The sequence below is a fragment of the Pseudophryne corroboree genome, chromosome 12, assembly GCF_028390025.1.
Source record: "Pseudophryne corroboree isolate aPseCor3 chromosome 12, aPseCor3.hap2, whole genome shotgun sequence".
In the NCBI taxonomy this organism is placed as follows: domain Eukaryota; kingdom Metazoa; phylum Chordata; class Amphibia; order Anura; family Myobatrachidae; genus Pseudophryne; species Pseudophryne corroboree.
Genome location: NC_086455.1, coordinates 54,485 through 79,434, shown reverse-complemented (window position 1 = coordinate 79,434; position 24,950 = coordinate 54,485). Strand labels below are relative to the sequence as shown.

Genomic DNA, 24,950 nt, shown 5'->3' with positions numbered 1-24,950 from the left:
GTGACAGCACCATCTCAGTATATAGCTCATGTATAGCACCTGTGACAACACCATCTCAGTATATAGCTCATGTATAGCACCTGTGACAGCACCATCTCAGTAAATAGCTCATGTATAGCACCTGTGACAGCACCATCTCAGTATATAGCTCATGTATAGCACCTGTGACAGCACCATCTCAGTATATAGCTCATGTATAGCACCTGTGACAGCACCATCTCAGTATATAGCTCATGTATAGCACCTGTGACAGCACCATCTCAGTATATAGCTCATGTATAGCACCTGTGACAGCACCATCTCAGTATATAGCTCATGTATAGCACCTGTGACAGCACCATCTCAGTATATAGCTCATGTATAGCACCTGTGACAGCACCATCTCAGTATATAGCTCATGTATAGCACCTGTGACAACACCATCTCAGTATATAGCTCATGTATAGCACCTGTGACAGCACCATCTCAGTATATAGCTCATGTATAGCACCTGTGACAACACCATCTCAGTATATAGCTCATGTATAGCACCTGTGACAGCACCATCTCAGTATATAGCTCATGTATAGCACCTGTGACAGCACCATCTCAGTATATAGCTCATGTATAGCACCTGTGACAGCACCATCTCAGTATATAGCTCATGTATAGCACCTGTGACAGCACCATCTCAGTATATAGCTCATGTATAGCACCTGTGACAGCACCATCTCAGTATATAGCTCATGTATAGCACCTGTGACAGCACCATCTCAGTATATAGCTCATGTATAGCACCTGTGACAACACCATCTCAGTATATAGCTCATGTATAGCACCTGTGACAGCACCATCTCAGTATATAGCTCATGTATAGCACCTGTGACAGCTCCATCTCTGGTATAGCTCATGTATAGCACCTGTGACAGCACCATCTCAGTATATAGCTGATGTATAGCACCTGTGACAGCACCATCTCAGTATATAGCTCATGTATAGCACCTGTGACAGCACCATCTCAGTATATAGCTCATGTATAGCACCTGTGACAGCACCATCTCTGGTATAGCTCATGTATAGCACCTGTGACAGCACCATCTCAGTATATAGCTCATGTATAGCACCTGTGACAGCACCATCTAAGTATATAGCTCATGTATAGCACCTGTGACAGCACCATCTCAGTATATAGCTCATGTATAGCACCTGTGACAACACCATCTCAGTATATAGCTCATGTATAGCACCTGTGACAGCACCATCTCAGTATATAGCTCATGTATAGCACCTGTGACAGCACCATCTCAGTATATAGCTCATGTATAGCACCTGTGACAGCACCATCTCAGTATATAGCTCATGTATAGCACCTGTGACAGCACCATCTCTGGTATAGCTCATGTATAGCACCTGTGACAGCACCATCTCAGTATATAGCTCATGTATAGCACCTGTGACAGCACCATCTCAGTATATAGCTCATGTATAGCACCTGTGACAGCACATCTCAGTATATAGCTCATGTATAGCACCTGTGACCCAGGTATGAAGTAGATTTTGTTGGCGTAGTGGATAGCATTACTGTCTCATAGGGCTAAAGGCCATGAACCCAACTGCTGTCCTTGTAACTATCTGTATAGAATTTGTATGTACTCCCAATACTTGCGTGATTTCCTCCGAGATGCAGGAGGAGCTGAGGTACGGGCCGTGCAGTGTGAGGAGGAGGTGATGAGGTATGGGCAGTGCAGTGTGAGGAGGTGATGAGGTATGGGCAGTGCAGTGTGAGGAGGAAGAGGAGCTGAAGTACGGGCAGTGCAGTGTGAGGAGGAGGTGATGAGGTATGGGCAGTGCAGTGTGAGGAGGAAGAGGAGCTGAAGTACGGGCAGTGCAGTGTGAGGAGGAGCGGAGGTACGGGCAGTGCAGTGTGAGGAAGAGGAGGAGGAGCTGATGTACGGGGAGTGCAGTGTGAGGAGGAAGAGCTGATGTACGGGGAGTGCAGTGTGAGGAAGAGGAGCTGAGGTACGGGCAGTGCAGTATGAAGAGGAGGATGAGCTGATGTACGGGGAGCGCAGTGTGAGGAGGAGGAGGAGGAGCTGATGTACGGGGAGTGCAGTGTGAGGAGGAGGTGATGAGGTATGGGAAGTGCAGTGTGAGGAGGAGGAGGAGCTGAGGTACGGGCAGTGCAGTGTGAGGAGGAGCTGAGGTACGGGCAGTGCAGTATGAGGAGGAGCTGATGTACGGGGAGTGCAGTGTGAGGAGGAGGAGGAGCTGATGTACGGGGAGTGCAGTGTGAGGAAGAGGAGCTGAGGTACGGGCAGTGCAGTATGAGGAGGAGGAGCTGAGGTACGGGGAGTGCAGTGTGAGGAGGAGGAGGAGCTGATGTACGGGGAGTGCAGTGTGAGGAGGAGGAGGAGCTGATGTACGGGCAGTGCAGTGTGAGGAGGAGGTGATGAGGTACGGGGAGTGCAGTGTGAGGAGGAGGTGATGAGGTACGGGGAGTGCAGTGTGAGGAGGAGCTGAGGTATGGGGAGTGCAGTGTAATGAGGAGGTGATGAGGTACGGGGAGCGCAGTATGAGGAGGTGATGAGGTATGGGCAGTGCAGTGTGAAGAGGAGGAGCTGAGGTATGGGCAGCGCAGTGTGAGGAGGAGGTGATGAGGTATGGGGAGTGCAGTATGAGGAGTTGATGAGGTATGGGGAGTGCAGTGTGAAGAGGAGGAGCTGAGGTATGGGCAGTGCAGTGTGAGGAGGAGGAGGAGCTGAGGTATGGGCAGTGCAGTGTGAAGAGGAGGTGATGAGGTACGGGCAGCGCAGTGTGAGGAGGAGGTGATGAGGTACGGGGAGCGCAGTATGAGGAGGTGATGAGGTATGGGCAGTGCAGTGTGAAGAGGAGGTGATGAGGTATAGGCAGTGCAGTGTGAGGAGGAGGTGATGAGGTACGGGCAGCGCAGTGTGAGGAGGAGGTGATGAGGTACGGGAAGCGCAGTATGAGAAGGTGATGAGGTATGGGCAGCGCAGTGTGAGGAGGAGGTGATGAGGTATGGGGAGTGCAGTATGAGGAGTTGATGAGGTATGGGGAGTGCAGTGTGAAGAGGAGGAGCTGAGGTATGGGCAGTGCAGTGTGAGGAGGAGCTGAGGTATGGGCAGTGCAGTGTGAAGAGGAGGTGATGAGGTACGGGCAGTGCAGTGTGAGGAGGAGGTGATGAGGTACAGGAAGCGCAGTATGAGGAGGTGATGAGGTATGGGCAGTGCAGTGTGAAGAGGCGGTGATGAGGTATGGGCAGTGCAGTGTGAGGAGGAGGTGATGAGGAACGGGCAGCGCAGTGTGAGGAGGAGGTGATGAGGTACTGGAAGCGCAGCGCAGTACGAGGAGGTGATGAGGTATGGGCAGCGCAGTGTGAGGAGGAGGTGATGAGGTATGGGGAGTGCAGTATGAGGAGGTGATGAGGTATGGGGAGTGCAGTGTGAAGAGGAGGTGATGAGGTATGGGGAGTGCAGTGTAAGGAGGAGGTGATGAGGTACAAGGAGCGCAATATGAGGTGGTGATGAGGTATGGGCAGTGCAGTGTGAAGAGGCGGTGATGAGGTATGGGGAGTGCAGTATGAGGAGGTGATGAGGTATGGGGAGTGCAGTATGAGGAGGTGATGAGGTATGGGGCGTGCAGTGTGAAGAGGAGGTGATGAGGTATGGGCAGTGCAGTGTGAGGAGGAGGAGGAGCTGAGGTATGGGGAGTGCAGTGTAAGGAGGAGGTGATGAGGTACGGGGAGCGCAGTATGAGGAGGTGATGAGGTATGGGCAGTGCAGTGTGAAGAGGCGGTGATGAGGTATGGGCAGTGCAGTGTGAGGAGGAGGTGATGAGGTACGGGGAGCGCAGTATGAGGAGGTGATGAGGTATGGGCAGTGCAGTGTGAAGAGGCGGTGATGAGGTATGGGCAGTGCAGTGTGAGGAGGAGGTGATGAGGTACGGGGAGTGCAGTATGAGGAGGTGATGAGGTATGGGCAGTGCAGTGTGAAGAGGCGGTGATGAGGTATGGGGAGTGCAGTGTGAGGAGGAGGTGATGAGGTACGGGGAGCGCAGTATGAGGAGGTGATGAGGTATGGGCAGTGCATTGTGAAGAGGCGGTGATGAGGTATGGGCAGTGCAGTGTGAGGAGGAGGTGATGAGGTATGGGCAGTGCAGTGTGAGTTGGAGGTGATGAGGTATGGGGAGTGCAGTATGAGGAGGTGATGAGGTATGGGGCGTGCAGTGTGAAGAGGAGGTGATGAGGTATGGGCAGTGCAGTGTGAGGAGGAGGAGGAGCTGAGGTATGGGGAGTGCAGTGTAAGGAGGAGGTGATGAGGTACGGGGAGCGCAGTATGAGGAGGTGATGAGGTATGGGCAGTGCAGTGTGAAGAGGCGGTGATGAGGTATGGGCAGTGCAGTGTGATGAGGTAGGGCTGACGCTGTAGGATGCACAGAATGCTCCTGATGAATATAATACAGCACCCCATGATACAGCTACAGGAGAGCAGGTGGAACGGGGAGCGCAATATGAGGTGATACATACAGGAGATGGAGCAGAATCATACACCTGTAATATGCAGTATATACATGGGGCGAGACGCTGCTGTATTCTGTGAATTAGGTCACTGTCACCATGGAAACCACAGAAAGCTGCAGCAAGATACAGCGGATGCTAAATGTCTTCATAGCAACTAAAAATACCATCACGTCTGCCTGCGGGAGACTGGCATCGCATATCACCCCGTATTATATCCCACAACTAAAAATACCATCACGTCTGCCTGCGGGAGACTGGCATCGCATATCACCCCGTATTATATCCCGCAACTAAAAATACCATCACGTCTGCCTGCGGGAGACTGGCATCGCATATCACCCCATATTATATCCCGCAACTAAAAATACCATCACGTCTACCTGCGGGAGACTGGCATCGCATATCACCCCGTATTATATCCCGCAACTAAAAATACCATCACGTCTGCCTGCGGGAGACTGGCATCGCATATCACCCCGTATTATATCCCCAAACTAAAAATACCATCACGTCTGCCTACGGGAGACTGGCATCGCATATCACCCCGTATTATATCCCCAAACTAAAAATACCATCACGTCTGCCTACAGGAGACTGGCATCGCATATCACCCCGTGTTATATCCCCAAACTAAAAATACCATCACGTCTGCCTGCGGGAGACTGGCATCGCATATCACCCCGTATTATATCCCGCAACTAAAAATACCATCACGTCTGCCTGCGGGAGACTGGCATCGCATATCACCCCGTATTATATCCCCAAACTAAAAATACCATCACGTCTGCCTGCGGGAGACTGGCATCGCATATCACCCCGTATTATATCCCCAAACTAAAAATACCATCACGTCTGCCTGCGGGAGACTGGCATCGCATATCACCCCGTATTATATCCCCAAACTAAAAATACCATCACGTCTGCCTGCGGGAGACTGGCATCGCATATCACCCCGTATTATATCCCCAAACTAAAAATACCATCACGTCTGCCTGCGGGAGACTGGCATCGCATATCACCCCGTATTATATCCCCAAACTAAAAATACCATCACGTCTGCCTGCGGGAGACTGGCATCGCATATCACCCCGTATTATATCCCCAAACTAAAAATACCATCACGTCTGCCTGCGGGAGACTGGCATCGCATATCACCCCGTATTATATCCCCAAACTAAAAATACCATAACGTCTGCCTGCGGGAGACTGGCATCACATATCACCCCGTATTATATCCCGCAACTAAAAATACCATCACGTCTGCCTGCGGGAGACTGGCATCGCATATCACCCCGTATTATATCCCCAAACTAAAAATACCATCACGTCTGCCTGCGGGAGACTGGCATCGCATATCACCCCGTATGATATCCCCAAACTAAAAATACCATCACGTCTGCCTGCGGGAGACTGGCATCGCATATCACCCCGTATTATATCCCCAAACTAAAAATACCATCACGTCTGCCTGCGGGAGACTGGCATCACACATCACCCCGTATTATATCCCGCAACTAAAAATACTATCACGTCTGCCTGCGGGAGACTGGCATCGCATATCACCCCGTATTATATCCCCAAACTAAAAATACCATCACGTCTGCCTGCGGGAGACTGGCATCGCATATCACCCCGTATGATATCCCCAAACTAAAAATACCATCACGTCTGCCTGCGGGAGACTGGCATCGCATATCACCCCGTATTATATCCCCAAACTAAAAATACCATCACGTCTGCCTGCGGGAGACTGGCATCGCATATCACCCCGTATTATATCCCCAAACTAAAAATACCATCACGTCTGCCTGCGGGAGACTGGCATCGCATATCACCCCGTGTTATATCCCCAAACTAAAAATACCATCACGTCTGCCTGCGGGAGACTGGCATCGCATATCACCCCGTATTATATCCCCAAACTAAAAATACCATCACGTCTGCCTGCGGGAGACTGGCATCACACATCACCCCGTATTATATCCCCATGTGCACCTGTATTATACACCCACGCACGCCTGTATTATATACCCCCACACACCTGTATTATACACCCCCACACGCCTGTATTATATACCCCCACACACCTGTATTATACATACCCGCACGCCTGTATTATATAATCCCCACACCTGTATTATACACCCCTCACCCCCTGCAACGGTATTTTATATTCCCGCACGCCTGTATTATATATCCCCCCCACACACACCTGTATTATACACCCCCTACCCCCCTGCAACGGTATTTTATATTCCCACACCTGTATTATACACCCCCCACTAACGGTATTTTATATTCCCACACACCTGTATTATAACCCCCAACACCTGTATTATATACCCCCCTAAACACCTGTATTATATACCCTCACACACCTGTATTATATACCCCGACTCACATGTATTATATACCCTCACACACCTGTATTATATACCTCCACACACCTATATTATATACTGCCACACACCTGTATTATATACTGCCACACACCTGTATTATATACCTCCACACACCTGTATTATACATCCCCACACCTGTATTATATACCCCCACACACCTGTATTATACATCCCGCACGCCTGTATTATATAATCCCCACACCTGTATTATACACCACCTACCACCCTGCAACGGTATTTTATATTCCCGCACGCCTGTATTATATAATCCCCAACACCTGTATTATACACCCCCCACCCCCCTGCAACGGTATTTTATATTCCTACACACCTGTATTATATAACCCCCAACACCTGTATTATATACCCCCCCAAACACCTGTATTATATACCCTCACACACCTGTATTATATACCCCATACACACCTGTATTGTATACTTCCACACACCTGTATTATATACCCCGACTCACATGTATTATATACCCCTACACACCTGTATTGTATACCTCCACACACCTGTATTATATACCCCGACTCACATGTATTATATTCCCCCACACACCTGTATTATATACCTCCACACACCTATATTATATACTGCCACACACCTGTATTATATACTGCCACACACCTGTATTATATACCTCCACACACCTGTATTATACATCCCGCACGCCTGTATTATATAATCCCCACACCTGTATTATACACCACCTACCACCCTGCAACGGTATTTTATATTCCCGCACGCCTGTATTATATAATCCCCAACACCTGTATTGTATACCCCCCACCCCCTGCAACGGTGTTTTATATTACCACACACCTGTATTATATAACCCCCAACACCTGTATTATATACCTCCACACCTGTATTATATACCCCCCCAAACACCTGTATTATATACCCTCACACACCTGTATTATATACCCCGACTCACATGTATTATATACCCCTACACACCTGTATTGTATACCTCCACACACCTGTATTATATACCCTGACTCACATGTATTATATACCCCTACACACCTGTATTGTATACCTCCACACACCTGTATTATATACCCCGACTCACATGTATTATATACCCCTACACACCTGTATTGTATACCTCCACACCTGTATTATATACCCCGACTCACATGTATTATATTCCCCCACACACCTGTATTATATACCTCGACTCACATGTATTATATACCCCCTCACACCTGTACTATACATCCCCACACACCTGTATTATATGCCTCCACACACCTGTATTATACATCACCACACACATGTATTATATACCTCCACACACCCGTATTATATATCCCGACTCACATGTATTACATACCGCCACACACCTGTATTATACATCCCCACACACACCTGTATTATATACCTCCACACACCTGTATTATATACCTCCAAACACCTGTATTATATACTGCCACACACCTGTATTATATACTGCCACACACCTGTATTATATACCCCCACACACCTGTATTATACATCCCCACACACCTGTATTATATACCGCCACACATGTATTATATACCGCAACACACCTGTATTATACATCCCCACACACCTGTATTATATACCTCCAAACACCTGTATTATATACTGCCACACACCTGTATTATATACCTCCACACACCTGTATTATACACCCCCACACATGTATTATATACCTCCACATACATGTATTATACATCCCCACACACCTGTATTATATACCTCCAAACACCTGTATTATACATCCCCACACACCTGTATTATATACCTCCAAACACCTGTATTATATACTGCCACACACCTGTATTATATAACTCCACACACCTGTATTATACATCCCTACATACCTGTATTATATACCTCCAAACACCTGTATTATATACTGCCACACACCTGTATTATATACTGCCACACACCTGTATTATATACCTCCACACACCTGTATTATACATCCCCACACACCTGTATTATATACCGCCACACATGTATTATATACCGCAACACACCTGTATTATACATCCCCACACACCTGTATTATATACCTCCAAACCTGTATTATATACTGCCACACACCTGTATTATATACCTCCACACACCTGTATTATACATCCCCACACACCTGTATTATATACCTCCACACACCTGTATTATATACCCCCACACACCTGTATTATATACCCCCCAACACCTGTATTATACATCCCCACACACCTGTATTATACAACCCCCATCCCCCTGCAACAGTATTTTATATTCCCACACACCTGTATTATACATCCCCACACACCTGTATTTTACACACCCCCACCCACCAGCATTGTATATTATCCCTCTGCAACGGTATTCTATATTCCCACACACCTGTATTATACATCCCGAACCACCTGTGTTATATACTCCCGCACACCTGTATTATATATCTCCCACACATCTGAATTATATATCAACCGCACACACCTGTATTATACATCCTCACACACACCTGTATTATATACCTCCACACACCTGTATTATACATCCCTACATACCTGTATTGTATACCTCCAAACACCTGTATTATATACTGCCACACACCTGTATTATATACCTCCACACACCTGTATTATATACCGCCACACATGTATTATATACCGCAACACACCTGTATTATACATCCCCACACACCTGTATTATATACCTCCAAACACCTGTATTATATACTGCCACACACCTGTATTATATACCTCCACACACCTGTATTATACATCCCCACACACCTGTATTATATACCGCCACACATGTATTATATACCGCAACACACCTGTATTATACATCCCCACACACCTGTATTATATACCTCCACACACCTGTATTATATACCCCCCAACACCTGTATTATACATCCCCACACACCTGCATTATACAACCCCCATCCCCCTGCAACAGTATTTTATATTCCCACACACCTGTATTATACATCCCCACACACCTGTACTATATATCACCACACACCTGTATTTTACACCCCCCCACCCACCAGAATTGTATATTATCCCTCTGCAACGGTATTCTATATTCCCACACACCTGTATTATACATCCCGAACCACCTGTGTTATATACTCCCGCACACCTGTATTATATATCTCCCACACATCTGAATTATATATCAACCGCACACACCTGTATTATACATCCTCACACACATGTATTATACATCCCCACACACCTGTATTATATACCCCCCAACACCTATATTATACATCCCCACACACCTGTATTATATACCCCCCAACACCTATATTATACATTCCCCACACACCGGTATTATATACCCCCACACACCAGTATTATATATACCCACACACCTGTATTACATACCCACACACACCTGTATTACATACCCCCACACACCTGTATTATATACCCCCACAAACCTGTATTAAATATCCCCACACACATGCCTGCACAGGTGTAATATTATATATCCCCCCCACGCTGGTATTATATCCCCATCTGCACCTGCATTATATATCCCCTCACACTGGTATTATATCCACATCTGCACCTACATTATATCCCCCCCACACTGGTATTATATCCCCCCACACTGGTATTCTATCCCCATTTGCACCTGCATTATATATCCCCCACACTGGTATTATATCCCCATCTGCACCAGCATTATATATCCCCCCCACACTGGTATTATATCCCCATCTGCAAGTGCATTATATATCCCCCCACACTGGTATTATATCCCCCCCACACTGGTATTATATCTCCATCTGCACCTGCATTATATATCCCCCCCACACTGGTATTATATCCCCATCTGCACCTGCATTATATATCCCCCCACACTGGTATTATATCCCCATCTGCACCTGCATTATATATCCCCCCACACTGGTATTATATCCCCATCTGCACCTGTATTATATACCCCCCCACACTGGTATTATATCCCCATCTGCACCTGCATTATATATCCTCCCACACTGATATTATATCTCCATCTGCACCTGCATTATATATCCCCCCACACTGGTATTATATCTCCACCTGCACCTGCATTATATATCCCCCCACACTGGTATTATATCTCCATCTGCACCTGCATTATATATCCCCCCACACTGGTATTATATCCCCATCTGCACCTGCATTATATATACCCCCACACTGATATAATATCTCCATCTGAACCTGCATTATATATCCCCCCACACTGGTATTATGTCCCCATCTGCACCTGCATTATATATCCCCCCACACTGGTATTATATCCCCATCTGCACCTGCATTATATATCCCCATCTGCACCTGCATTATATATCCCCCCACACTGGTATTCTATCCCCATCTGCACCTGCATTATATATCCCCCCACACTGGTATTCTATCCCCATCTGCACCTGCATTATATATCCCCCCACACTGGTATTATATCCCCATCTGCACCTGCAGTATATATCCCCCCCACACTGGTATTATATCCCCATCTGCACCTGCAGTATATATCCCCCCCACACTGGTATTATATCCCCATCTGCACCTGCATTATATATCCCCCCACACCGGTATTATATCCCCATCTGCACCTGCATTATATATCCCCCCACACTGGTATTATATCCCCATCTGCACCTGCATTATATATTCCCCCCCCCCCCACACTGGTATTATATCTCCATCTGCACCTGCATTATATATCCCCCCACACTGGTATTATATCCCCATCTGCACCTGCATTATATATCCCCCCCACACTGGTATTCTATCCCCATCTGCACCTGCATTATATATCCCCCCACACTGGTATTCTATCCCCATCTGCACCTGCATTATATATCCCCCCACACTGGTATCCTATCCCCATCTGCACCTGCATTATATATCCCTCCACACTGGTATTATATCCCCATCTGCACTTGCATTATATATCCCCCCACACTGGTATTATATCCCCATCTGCACTTGCATTATATATCCCCCCACACTGGTATTATATCCCCATCTGCACCTGCAGTATATATCCCCCCACACTAGTATTATATCCCCATCTGCACCTGCAGTATATATCCCCACACACAGGTATTATATCCCCATCTGCACCTGCATTATATATCCCCCCACACTGGTATTCTATCCCCATCTGCACCTGCATTATATATCCCCCCCACACTGGTATTCTATCCCCATCTGCACCTGCATTATATATCCCCCCACACTGGTATTCTATCCCCATCTGCACCTGCATTATATATCCCCCCACACTGGTATTATATCCCCATCTGCACCTGCATTATATATCCCCCCACACTGGCATTCTATCCCCATCTGCACCTGCATTATATATCCCTCCACACTGGTATTATATCCCCATCTGCACCTGCATTATATATCCCCCCCACACTGGTATTATATCCCCATCTGCACCTGCATTATATATCCCCCCACACTGGTAGTATATCCCCATCTGCACCTGCATTATATATCCCCCCACACTGGTATTATATCCCCATCTGCACCTGCATTATATATCCCCCCACACTGGTATTATATCCCCATCTGCACCTGCATTATATATCCCCCCCCCCCCCCCACACACACACACACACACACTATTATATCTCCATCTGCACCTGAATTATATATCCCCCCACACTGGTATTATATCCCCATCTGCACCTGCATTATATATCCCCCCTCCCCCCACACTAGTATTATATCTCCATCTGCACCTGCATTACATATCCCCCCACACTGGTATTATATCCCCATCTGCACCTGCATTATATATCCCCCCCACACTGGTATTCTATCCCCATCTGCACCTGCATTATATATCCCCCCACACTGGTATTCTATCCCCATCTGCACCTGCATTATATATCCCCCCACACTGGTATTCTATCCCCATCTGCACCTTCATTATATATCCCCCCACACTGGTATTCTATCCCCATCTGCACCTGCATTATATATCCCTCCACACTGGTATTATATCCCCATCTGCACCTGCAGTATATATCCCCCCCCACACTGGTATTCTATCCCCATCTGCACCTGCATTATATATCCCCCCACACTGGTATTCTATCCCCATCTGCACCTGCATTATATATCCCCCCACACTGGTATTCTATCCCCATCTGCACCTGCATTATATATCCCCCCCACACTGGTATTCTATCCCCATCTGCTCCTGCATTATATATCCCCCCACACTGGTATTCTATCCCCATCTGCACCTGCATTATATATCCCCCCACACTGGTATTCTATCCCCATCTGCACCTGCATTATATATCCCCCCCCCCTCACACTGGTATTATATCTCCATCTGCACCTGCATTATATATCCCCCCACACTGGTATTATATCCCCATCTGCACCTGCATTATATATCCCCCCACACTGGTATTATATCCCCATCTGCACCTGCATTATATATCCCCCCACACTGGTATTATATCCCCATCTGCACCTGCATTATATATCCCCCCACACTGGTATTCTATCCCCATCTGCACCTGCATTATATATCCCCCCACACTGGTATTATATCCCCATCTGCACCTGCATTATGGGGGTCATTCAGAGTTGTTCGTTCGCAAGTGGATTTTAGCAGATTTGCTCATGCTAAGCCGCCGCCTACTGGGAGTGAATCTTAGCATCTTAAAATTGCGAACGATGATTTCGCAATATTGCGATTACACACCTCGTAGCAGTTTCTGAGTAGCTCCAGACTTACTCGGCATCTGCGATCAGTTCAGTGCTTGTCGTTCCTGGTTTGACGTCACAAACACACCCAGCGTTCGCCCAGACACTCCTCCGTTTCTCCGGCAACTCCTGCGTTTTTTCCGGAAACGGTAGCGTTTTTTCCCACACGCCCATAAAACGGCCTGTTTCCGCCCAGTAACACCCATTTCCTGTCAATTACATTACGATCGCCAGAACGATGAAAATGCCGTGAGTAAAATTCCTAAGTGCATAGCAAATTTACTTGGCGCAGTCGCAGTGCGGACATTACGCATGCGCATTAAGCGGAAAATCGCTGCGATGCGAAGATTTTTATCGAACGAAAAACTCGGAATGACCCCCTATATATCCCCCCACACTGGTATTCCATCCCCATCTGCACCTGCATTATATATCCCCCCACACTGGTATTCCATCCCCATCTGCACCTGCATTATATATCCCCCCACACTGGTATTCTATCCCCATCTGCACCTGCATTATATATCCCCCCACACTGGTATTATATCCCCATCTGCACCTGCATTATATATCCCCCCCACACTGGTATTCTATCTCCATCTGCACCTGCATTATATATCCCCTCACACTGGTATTATATCCCCATCTGCACCTGCATTATATATCCCCCCACACTGGTATTATATCCCCATCTGCACCTGCAGTATATATCCCCCCACACTGGTATTCTATCCCCATCTGCACCTGCATTATATATCCAACCACACTGGTATTCTATCCCCATCTGCACCTGCATTATATATCCCCCCACACTGGTATTATATCCCCATCTGCACCTGCAGTATATATCCCCCCACACTGGTATTATATCTCCATCTGCACCAGCAGTATATATCCCCCCACACTGGTATTATATCCCCATCTGCACCTGCATTATATATCCCCCCACAGTGGTATTATATCCCCATCTGCACCTGCAGTATATATCCCCCCACACTGGTATTATATCTCCATCTGCACCAGCAGTATATATCCCCCCACACTGGTATTATATCCCCATCTGCATTATATATCCCCCCACACTGGTATTATATCTCCATCTGCACCAGCATTATATATCCCCCGACACTGGTATTATATCCCCATCTGCACCTGCATTATATATCCCCCCACACTGGTATTCTATCCCCATCTGCACCTGCATTATATATCCCCCCACACTGGTATTCTATCCCCATCTGCACTTGCATTATATATCCCCCCACACTGGTATTATATCCCCATCTGCACCTGCATTATATATCCCCCCACACTGGTATTATATCCCCATCTGCACCTGCATTATATATCCCCCCACACTGGTATTATATCCCCATCTGCACCTGCATTATATATCCCCCCACACTGGTATTATATCTCCATCTGCACCAGCATTATATATCCCCCGACACTGGTATTATATCCCCATCTGCACCTGCATTATATATCCCCCCACACTGGTATTCTATCCCCATCTGCACCTGCATTATATATCCCCCCACACTGGTATTCTATCCCCATCTGCACTTGCATTATATATCCCCCCACACTGGTATTCTATCCCCATCTGCACTTGCATTATATATCCCCCCACACTGGTATTATATCCCCATCTGCACCTGCATTATATATCCCCCCCCCACTGGTATTAGATCCCCATCTGCACCTGCATTATATATCCTCCCACACTGGTATTATATCTCCATCTGCACCTGCATTATATATCCCCCCACACTAGTATTATATCCCCATCTGCACCAGCAGTATATATCCCCCCACACTGGTATTATATCCCCATCTGCACCTGCATTATTTATCCCCCCCACACTGGTATTCTATCCCCATCTGCACCTGCATTATATATCCCCCCACACTGGTATTATATCCCCATCTGCACCTGCAGTATATATCCCCCCACACTGGTATTATATCTCCATCTGCACCTGCATTATATATCCCCCCACACTGGTATTATATCCCCATCTGCACCTGCATTATACATCCCCCCCACACTGGTATTATATCCCCATCTGCATTATATATCCCCCCACACTGGTATTATATCCCCATCTGCACCTGCATTATATATCCCCCCCACACTGGTATTATATCCCCATCTGCATTATATATCCCCCCACACTGGTATTATATCTCCATCTGCACCTGCATTATATATCCCCCTCACACTGGTATTATATCCCCATCTGCATTATATATCCCCCCACACTGGTATTATATCCCCATCTGTACCTGCATTATATATCCCCCCACACTGGCATTATATCCCCATCTGCACCTGCATTATATATCCCCCCCACACTGGTATTATATCCCCATCTGCACCTGCATTATATATCCCCCCCCACTGGTATTATATCCCCATCTGCACCTGCATTATATATCCCCCCCATACTGGTATTCTATCCCCATCTGCACCTGCATTATATATCCCCCCACACTGGTATTATATCCCCATCTGCACCTGCATTATATATCCCCCCACACTGGTATTCTATCCCCATCTGCACCTGCATTATATATCCCCCCACACTGGTATTATATCCCCATCTGCACCTGCAGTATATATCCCCCCACACTTGTATTATATCTCCATCTGCACCTGCATTATATATCCCCCCACACTGGTATTACAACCCCATCTGCACCTGCATTATATATCCCCCCACACTGGTATTATATCCCCATCTGCATTATATATCCCCGCACACTGGTATTATATCCCCATCTGCACCTGCATTATATATCCCCCCACACTGGTATTATATCCCCATCTGCACCTGCATTATATATCCCCCAAACACTGGTATTATATCCCCATCTGCACATGCATTATATATCCCCCCACACTGGTATTATATCCCCATCTGCACCTGCATTATATATCCCCCCACACTGGTATTATATCCCCATCTGCACCTGCATTATATATCCCCCCACACTGGTATTATATCCCCATCTGCACCTGCATTATATATCCCCCCACACTGGTATTATATCTCCATCTGCACCTGCATTATATATCCCCCCCACACTGGTATTATATCCCCATCTGCACCTGCATTATATATTCCCCCCCCCCACACACTGGTATTATATCCCCATCTACACCTGCATTATATATCCCCCCCCACACTGGTATTATATCCCCATCTGCACCTGCATTATATATCCCCCCCCACACTGGTATTATATCCCCATCTGCACCTGCATTATATATCCCCCCACACTGGTATTCTATCTCCATCTGCACCTGCATTATATATCCCCCCACACTGGTATTCTATCCCCATCTGCACCTGCATTATATATCCCCCCACACTGGTATTCTATCCCCATCTGCATCTGCATTATATATCCCCCCACACTGGTATTATATCCCCATCTGCACCTGCATTATATGTCCCCCCACACTGGTATTATATCCCCATCTGTACCTGCATTATATATCCCCCCACACTGGTATTATATCCCCATCTGCACCTGCATTATATATCCCCCCACACTGGTATTATATCCCCATCTGCACCTGCATTATATATCCCCCCACACTGGTATTATATCCCCATCTGCACCTGCATTATATATCCCCCCCACACTGGTATTATATCCCCATCTGCACCTGCATTATATATCCCCCCACACTGGTATTATATCCCCATCTGCACCTGCATTATATATCCCCCCACACTGGTATTATATCCCCATCTGCACCTGCATTATATATCCCCCCACACTGGTATTATATCCCCATCTGCACCTGCATTATATATCCCCCCACACTGGTATTATATCTCCATCTGCACCTGTATTATATATCCCCCCACACTGGTATTATATCCCCATCTGCACCTGCATTATATATCCCCCCACACTGGTATTATATCTCCATCTGCACCTGCATTATATATCCCCCCCCCCACTGGTATTATATCCCCATCTGCACCTGCATTATATATTCCCCCCCACACACACTGGTATTATATCCCCATCTACACCTGCATTATATATCCCCCCCCACACTGGTATTATATCCCCATCTGCACCTGCATTATATATCCCCCCTCACACTGGTATTATATCCCCATCTGCACCTGCATTATATATCCCCCCACACTGGTATTCTATCCCCATCTGCACCTGCATTATATTTCCCCCCCCACACTGGTATTCTATCCCCATCTGCACCTGCATTATATATCCCCCCACACACTGGTATTCTATCCCCATCTGCACCTGCATTATATATCCCCCCACACTGGTATTATATCCCCATCTGCAGCTGCATTATATATCCCCCCACACTGGCATTATATCTCCATCTGCACCTGCATCATACATCTCCCCACACTGCATTATATATCCCCCCCCCCCCCCCCCCACACACACACACACTGGTATTATATCTCCATCTGCACCTGCATTATATATCCCCCCACACTGGTATTATATCTCCATCTGCACCTGCATTATATATCCCCCCACACTGGTATTATATCCCCATCTGCACCAGCATTATATATCCCCCCACACTGGTATTATATCCCCATCTGCATTATATATCCCCCCACACTGGTATTATATCCCCATCTGCACGTTCATTATATATCCCCCTCACACTGGTATTATATCCCCATCTGCACCTGCATTATAGATCCCCCCACACTGGTATTATATCCCCATCTGCACCTGCATTATATATCCCCCCCCCACTGGTATTATATCCCCATCTGCACCTGCATTATATATCCTCCCACACTGGTATTATATCTCCATCTGCACCTGCATTATATATCCCCCCACACTGGTATTATATCCCCATCTGCACCAGCAGTATATATCCCCCCACACTGGTATTATATCCCCATCTGCACCTGCATTATATATCCCCCCCACACTGGTATTATATCCCCATCTGCACCTGCATTATATATCCCCCCACACTGGTATTATATCCCCATCTGCACCTGCAGTATATTTCCCCCCACACTTGTATTATATCTCCATCTGCACCTGCATTATATATCCCCATACACTGGTATTATATCCCCATCTGCACCTGCATTATATATCCCCCCCACACTGGTATTATATCCCCATCTGCATTATATATATCCCCCCACACTGGTATTATATCTCCATCTGCACCTGCATTATATATCCCCCCCACACTGGTATTATATCCCCATCTGCACCTGCATTATATATCCCCCCACACTGGTATTATATCCCCATCTGTACCTGCATTATATATCCCCCCACACTGGTATTATATCCCCATCTGCACCTGCATTATATATCCCCCCACACTGGCATTATATCCCCATCTGCACCTGCATTATATATCCCCCGCACACTGGTATTATATCCCCATCTGCACCTGCATTATATATCCCCCCCCCACTGGTATTATATCCCCATCTGCACCTGCATTATATATCCCCCCCATACTGGTATTATATCCCCATCTGCACCTGCATTATATATCCCCCCACACTGGTATTATATCCCCATCTGCATTATATATCCCCCCACATTGGTATTATATCCCCATCTGCACCTGCAGTATATATCCCCCCACACTGGTATTATATCCCCATCTGCACCTGCATTATATATCCCCCCACACTGGTATTATATCCCCATCTGCACCTGCATTATATATCCCCCCACACTGGTATTATATCCCCATCTGCACCTGCATTATATATCCCCCGACACTGGTATTATATCCCCATCTGCACCTGCATTATATATCCCCCCACACTGGTATTATATCCCCATCTGCACCTGCATTATATATCTCCCCACACTGGTATTATATCTCCATCTGCACCTGCATTATATATCCCCCCCACACTGGTATTATATCCCCATCTGCACCTGCATTATATATTCCCCCCCCCACACACTGGTATTATATCCCCATCTACACCTGCATTATATATCCCCCCCCACACTGGTATTATATCCCCATCTGCACCTGTATTATATATCCCCCCACACTGGTATTATATCCCCATCTGCACCTGCATTATATATCCCCCCACACTGGTATTATATCCCCATCTGCACCTGCATTATATATCCCCCAAACACTGGTATTATATCCCCATCTGCACATGCATTATATATCCCCCCACACTGGTATTATATCCCCATCTGCACCTGCATTATATATCCCCCCACACTGGTATTATATCCCCATCTGCACCTGCATTATATATCCCCCCACACTGGTATTATATCCCCATCTGCACCTGCATTATATATCCCCCCACACTGGTATTATATCTCCATCTGCACCTGCATTATATATCCCCCCCACACTGGTATTATATCCCCATCTGCACCTGCATTATATATTCCCCCCCCCACACACTGGTATTATATCCCCATCTACACCTGCATTATATATCCCCCCCCACACTGGTATTATATCCCCATCTGCACCTGCATTATATATCCCCCCCCACACTGGTATTATATCCCCATCTGCACCTGCATTATATATCCCCCCACACTGGTATTCTATCCCCATCTGCACCTGCATTATATATCCCCCCACACTGGTATTCTATCCCCATCTGCATCTGCATTATATATCCCCCCACACTGGTATTATATCCCCATCTGCACCTGCATTATATGTCCCCCCACACTGGTATTATATCCCCATCTGCACCTGCATTATATATCCCCCCACACTGGTATTATATCCCCATCTGCACCTGCATTATATATCCCCCCACACTGATATTATATCCCCATCTGCACCTGTATTATATATCCCCCCAAACTGGTATTATATCCCCATCTGCACCTGCATTATATATCCCCCCACACTGGTATTATATCCCCATCTGCACCTGCATTATATATCCCCCCACACTGGTATTATATCTCCATCTGCACCTGCATTATATATCCCCCCCACACTGGTATTATATCCCCATCTGCACCTGCATTATATATTCCCCCCCCCACACACTGGTATTATATCCCCATCTACACCTGCATTACATATCCCCCCCCCCACACTGGTATTATATCCCCATCTGCACCTGTATTATATATCCCCCCACACTGGTATTATATCCCCATCTGCACCTGCATTATATATCCCCCCACACTGGTATTATATCCCCATCTGCACCTGCATTATATATCCCCCAAACACTGGTATTATATCCCCATCTGCACCTGCATTATATATCCCCCCACACTGGTATTATATCCCCATCTGCACCTGCATTATATATCCCCCCACACTGGTATTATATCCCCATCTGCACCTGCATTATATATCCCCCCACACTGGTATTATATCTCCATCTGCACCTGCATTATATATCCCCCCCACACTGGTATTATATCCCCATCTGCACATGCATTATATATCCCCCCACACTGGTATTATATCCCCATCTGCACCTGCATTATATATCCCCCCACACTGGTATTATATCCCCATCTGCACCTGCATTATATATCCCCCCACACTGGTATTATATCCCCATCTGCACCTGCATTATATATCCCCCCACACTGGTATTATATCTCCATCTGCACCTGCATTATATATCCCCCCCACACTGGTATTATATCCCCATCTGCACCTGCATTATATATTCCCCCCCCCCCACACACTGGTATTATATCCCCATCTACACCTGCATTATATATCCCCCCCCACACTGGTATTATATCCCCATCTGCACCTGCATTATATATCCCCCCCCACACTGGTATTATATCCCCATCTGCACCTGCATTATATATCCCCCCACACTGGTATTCTATCCCCATCTGCACCTGCATTATATATCCCCCCACACTGGTATTCTATCCCCATCTGCATTATATATCCCCCCACACTGGTATTATATCCCCATCTGCACCTGCATTATATGTCCCCCCACACTGGTATTATATCCCCATCTGCACCTGCATTATATATCCCCGCACACTGGTATTATATCCCCATCTGCACCTGCATTATATATCCCCCCACACTGATATTATATCCCCATCTGCACCTGTATTATATATCCCCCCAAACTGGTATTATATCCCCATCTGCACCTGCATTATATACCCCCCCACACTGGTATTATATCCCCATCTGCACCTGCATTATATATCCCCCCCACACTGGTATTATATCCCCATCTGCACCTGCATTATATATCCCCCGACACTGGTATTATATCCCCATCTGCACCTGCATTATATATCCCCCCACACTGGTATTATATCCCCATCTGCACCTGCATTATATATCCCCCCACACTGGTATTATATCCCCATCTGCACCTGCATTATATATCCCCCCACACTGGTATTATATCTCCATCTGCACCTGTATTATATATCCCCCCACACTGGTATTATATCCCCATCTGCACCTGCATTATATATCCCCCCACACTGGTATTATATCTCCATCTGCACCTGCATTATATATCCCCCCCACACTGGTATTATATCCCCATCTGCACCTGCATTATATATTCCCCCCCCCCCACACACTGGTATTATATCCCCATCTACACCTGCATTATATATCCCCCCCCACACTGGTATTATATCCCCATCTGCACCTGCATTATATATCCCCCCCCACACTGGTATTATATCCCCATCTGCACCTGCATTATATATCCCCCCACACTGGTATTCTATCCCCATCTGCACCTGCATTATATTCCCCCCCCCCACACTGGTATTCTATCCCCATCTGCACCTGCATTATATATCCCCCCACACACTGGTATTCTATCCCCATCTGCACCTGCATTATATATCCCCCCACACTGGTATTATATCCCCATCTGCACCTGCATTATATATCCCCCCACACTGGTATTATATCTCCATCTGCACCTGCATCATATATCTCCCCACACTGCATTATATATCCCCCCCCCCCCCACACACACACACACACACACACACTGGTATTATATCTCCATCTGCATTATATATCCCCCCACACTGGTATTATATCTCCATCTGCACCTGCATTATATATCCCCCCACACTGGTATAATATCCTCATCTGCACCTGCATTATATATCCCCCCCCCCCCCCCCACACACACACACACACTGGTATTATATCCCCATCTGCACCTGCATTATATATCCCCCCACACTGGTATTATATCCCCATCTGCACCAGCATTATATATACCCCCACACTGGTATTATATCCCCATCTGCACCTGCATTATATATCCCCCCACACTGGTATTATATCCCCATCTGCACGTTCATTATATATCCCCCTCACACTGGTATTATATCCCCATCTGCACCTGCATTATATATCCCCCCACACTGGTATTATATCCCCATCTGCACCTGCATTATATATCCCCCCCCCCCCACACACACACACACACACTATTATATCTCCATCTGCACCTGAATTATATATCCCCCCACACTGGTATTATATCCCCATCTGCACCTGCATTATATATCCCCCCTCCCCCCACACTAGTATTATATCTCCATCTGCACCTGCATTACATATCCCCCCACACTGGTATTATATCCCCATCTGCACCTGCATTATATATCCCCCCCACACTGGTATTCTATCCCCATCTGCACCTGCATTATATATCCCCCCACACTGGTATTCTATCCCCATCTGCACCTGCATTATATATCCCCCCACACTGGTATTCTATCCCCATCTGCACCTTCATTATATATCCCCCCACACTGGTATTCTATCCCCATCTGCACCTGCATTATATATCCCTCCACACTGGTATTATATCCCCATCTGCACCTGCAGTATATATCCCCCCCCACACTGGTATTCTATCCCCATCTGCACCTGCATTATATATCCCCCCACACTGGTATTCTATCCCCATCTGCACCTGCATTATATATCCCCCCACACTGGTATTCTATCCCCATCTGCACCTGCATTATATATCCCCCCCACACTGGTATTCTATCCCCATCTGCTCCTGCATTATATATCCCCCCACACTGGTATTCTATCCCCATCTGCACCTGCATTATATATCCCCCCACACTGGTATTCTATCCCCATCTGCACCTGCATTATATATCCCCCCCCCCTCACACTGGTATTATATCTCCATCTGCACCTGCATTATATATCCCCCCACACTGGTATTATATCCCCATCTGCACCTGCATTATATATCCCCCCACACTGGTATTATATCCCCATCTGCACCTGCATTATATATCCCCCCACACTGGTATTATATCCCCATCTGCACCTGCATTATATATCCCCCCACACTGGTATTCTATCCCCATCTGCACCTGCATTATATATCCCCCCACACTGGTATTATATCCCCATCTGCACCTGCATTATGGGGGTCATTCAGAGTTGTTCGTTCGCAAGTGGATTTTAGCAGATTTGCTCATGCTAAGCCGCCGCCTACTGGGAGTGAATCTTAGCATCTTAAAATTGCGAACGATGATTTCGCAATATTGCGATTACACACCTCGTAGCAGTTTCTGAGTAGCTCCAGACTTACTCGGCATCTGCGATCAGTTCAGTGCTTGTCGTTCCTGGTTTGACGTCACAAACACACCCAGCGTTCGCCCAGACACTCCTCCGTTTCTCCGGCAACTCCTGCGTTTTTTCCGGAAACGGTAGCGTTTTTTCCCACACGCCCATAAAACGGCCTGTTTCCGCCCAGTAACACCCATTTCCTGTCAATTACATTACGATCGCCAGAACGATGAAAATGCCGTGAGTAAAATTCCTAAGTGCATAGCAAATTTACTTGGCGCAGTCGCAGTGCGGACATTACGCATGCGCATTAAGCGGAAAATCGCTGCGATGCGAAGATTTTTATCGAACGAAAAACTCGGAATGACCCCCTATATATCCCCCCACACTGGTATTCCATCCCCATCTGCACCTGCATTATATATCCCCCCACACTGGTATTCCATCCCCATCTGCACCTGCATTATATATCCCCCCACACTGGTATTCTATCCCCATCTGCACCTGCATTATATATCCCCCCACACTGGTATTATATCCCCATCTGCACCTGCATTATATATCCCCCCCACACTGGTATTCTATCTCCATCTGCACCTGCATTATATATCCCCTCACACTGGTATTATATCCCCATCTGCACCTGCATTATATATCCCCCCACACTGGTATTATATCCCCATCTGCACCTGCAGTATATATCCCCCCACACTGGTATTCTATCCCCATCTGCA

The 24,950-nt window shown here is 46.8% G+C and overlaps 1 protein-coding gene across 1 annotated transcript in view; it reads right to left on the bottom strand.

Moving 5' to 3' along the window:
* ASH1L (ASH1 like histone lysine methyltransferase) overlaps positions 1–24,950 on the bottom strand; it is a 204,060-nt gene that overhangs the window by 143,244 nt on the left and 35,866 nt on the right. The window lies entirely within an intron of this gene.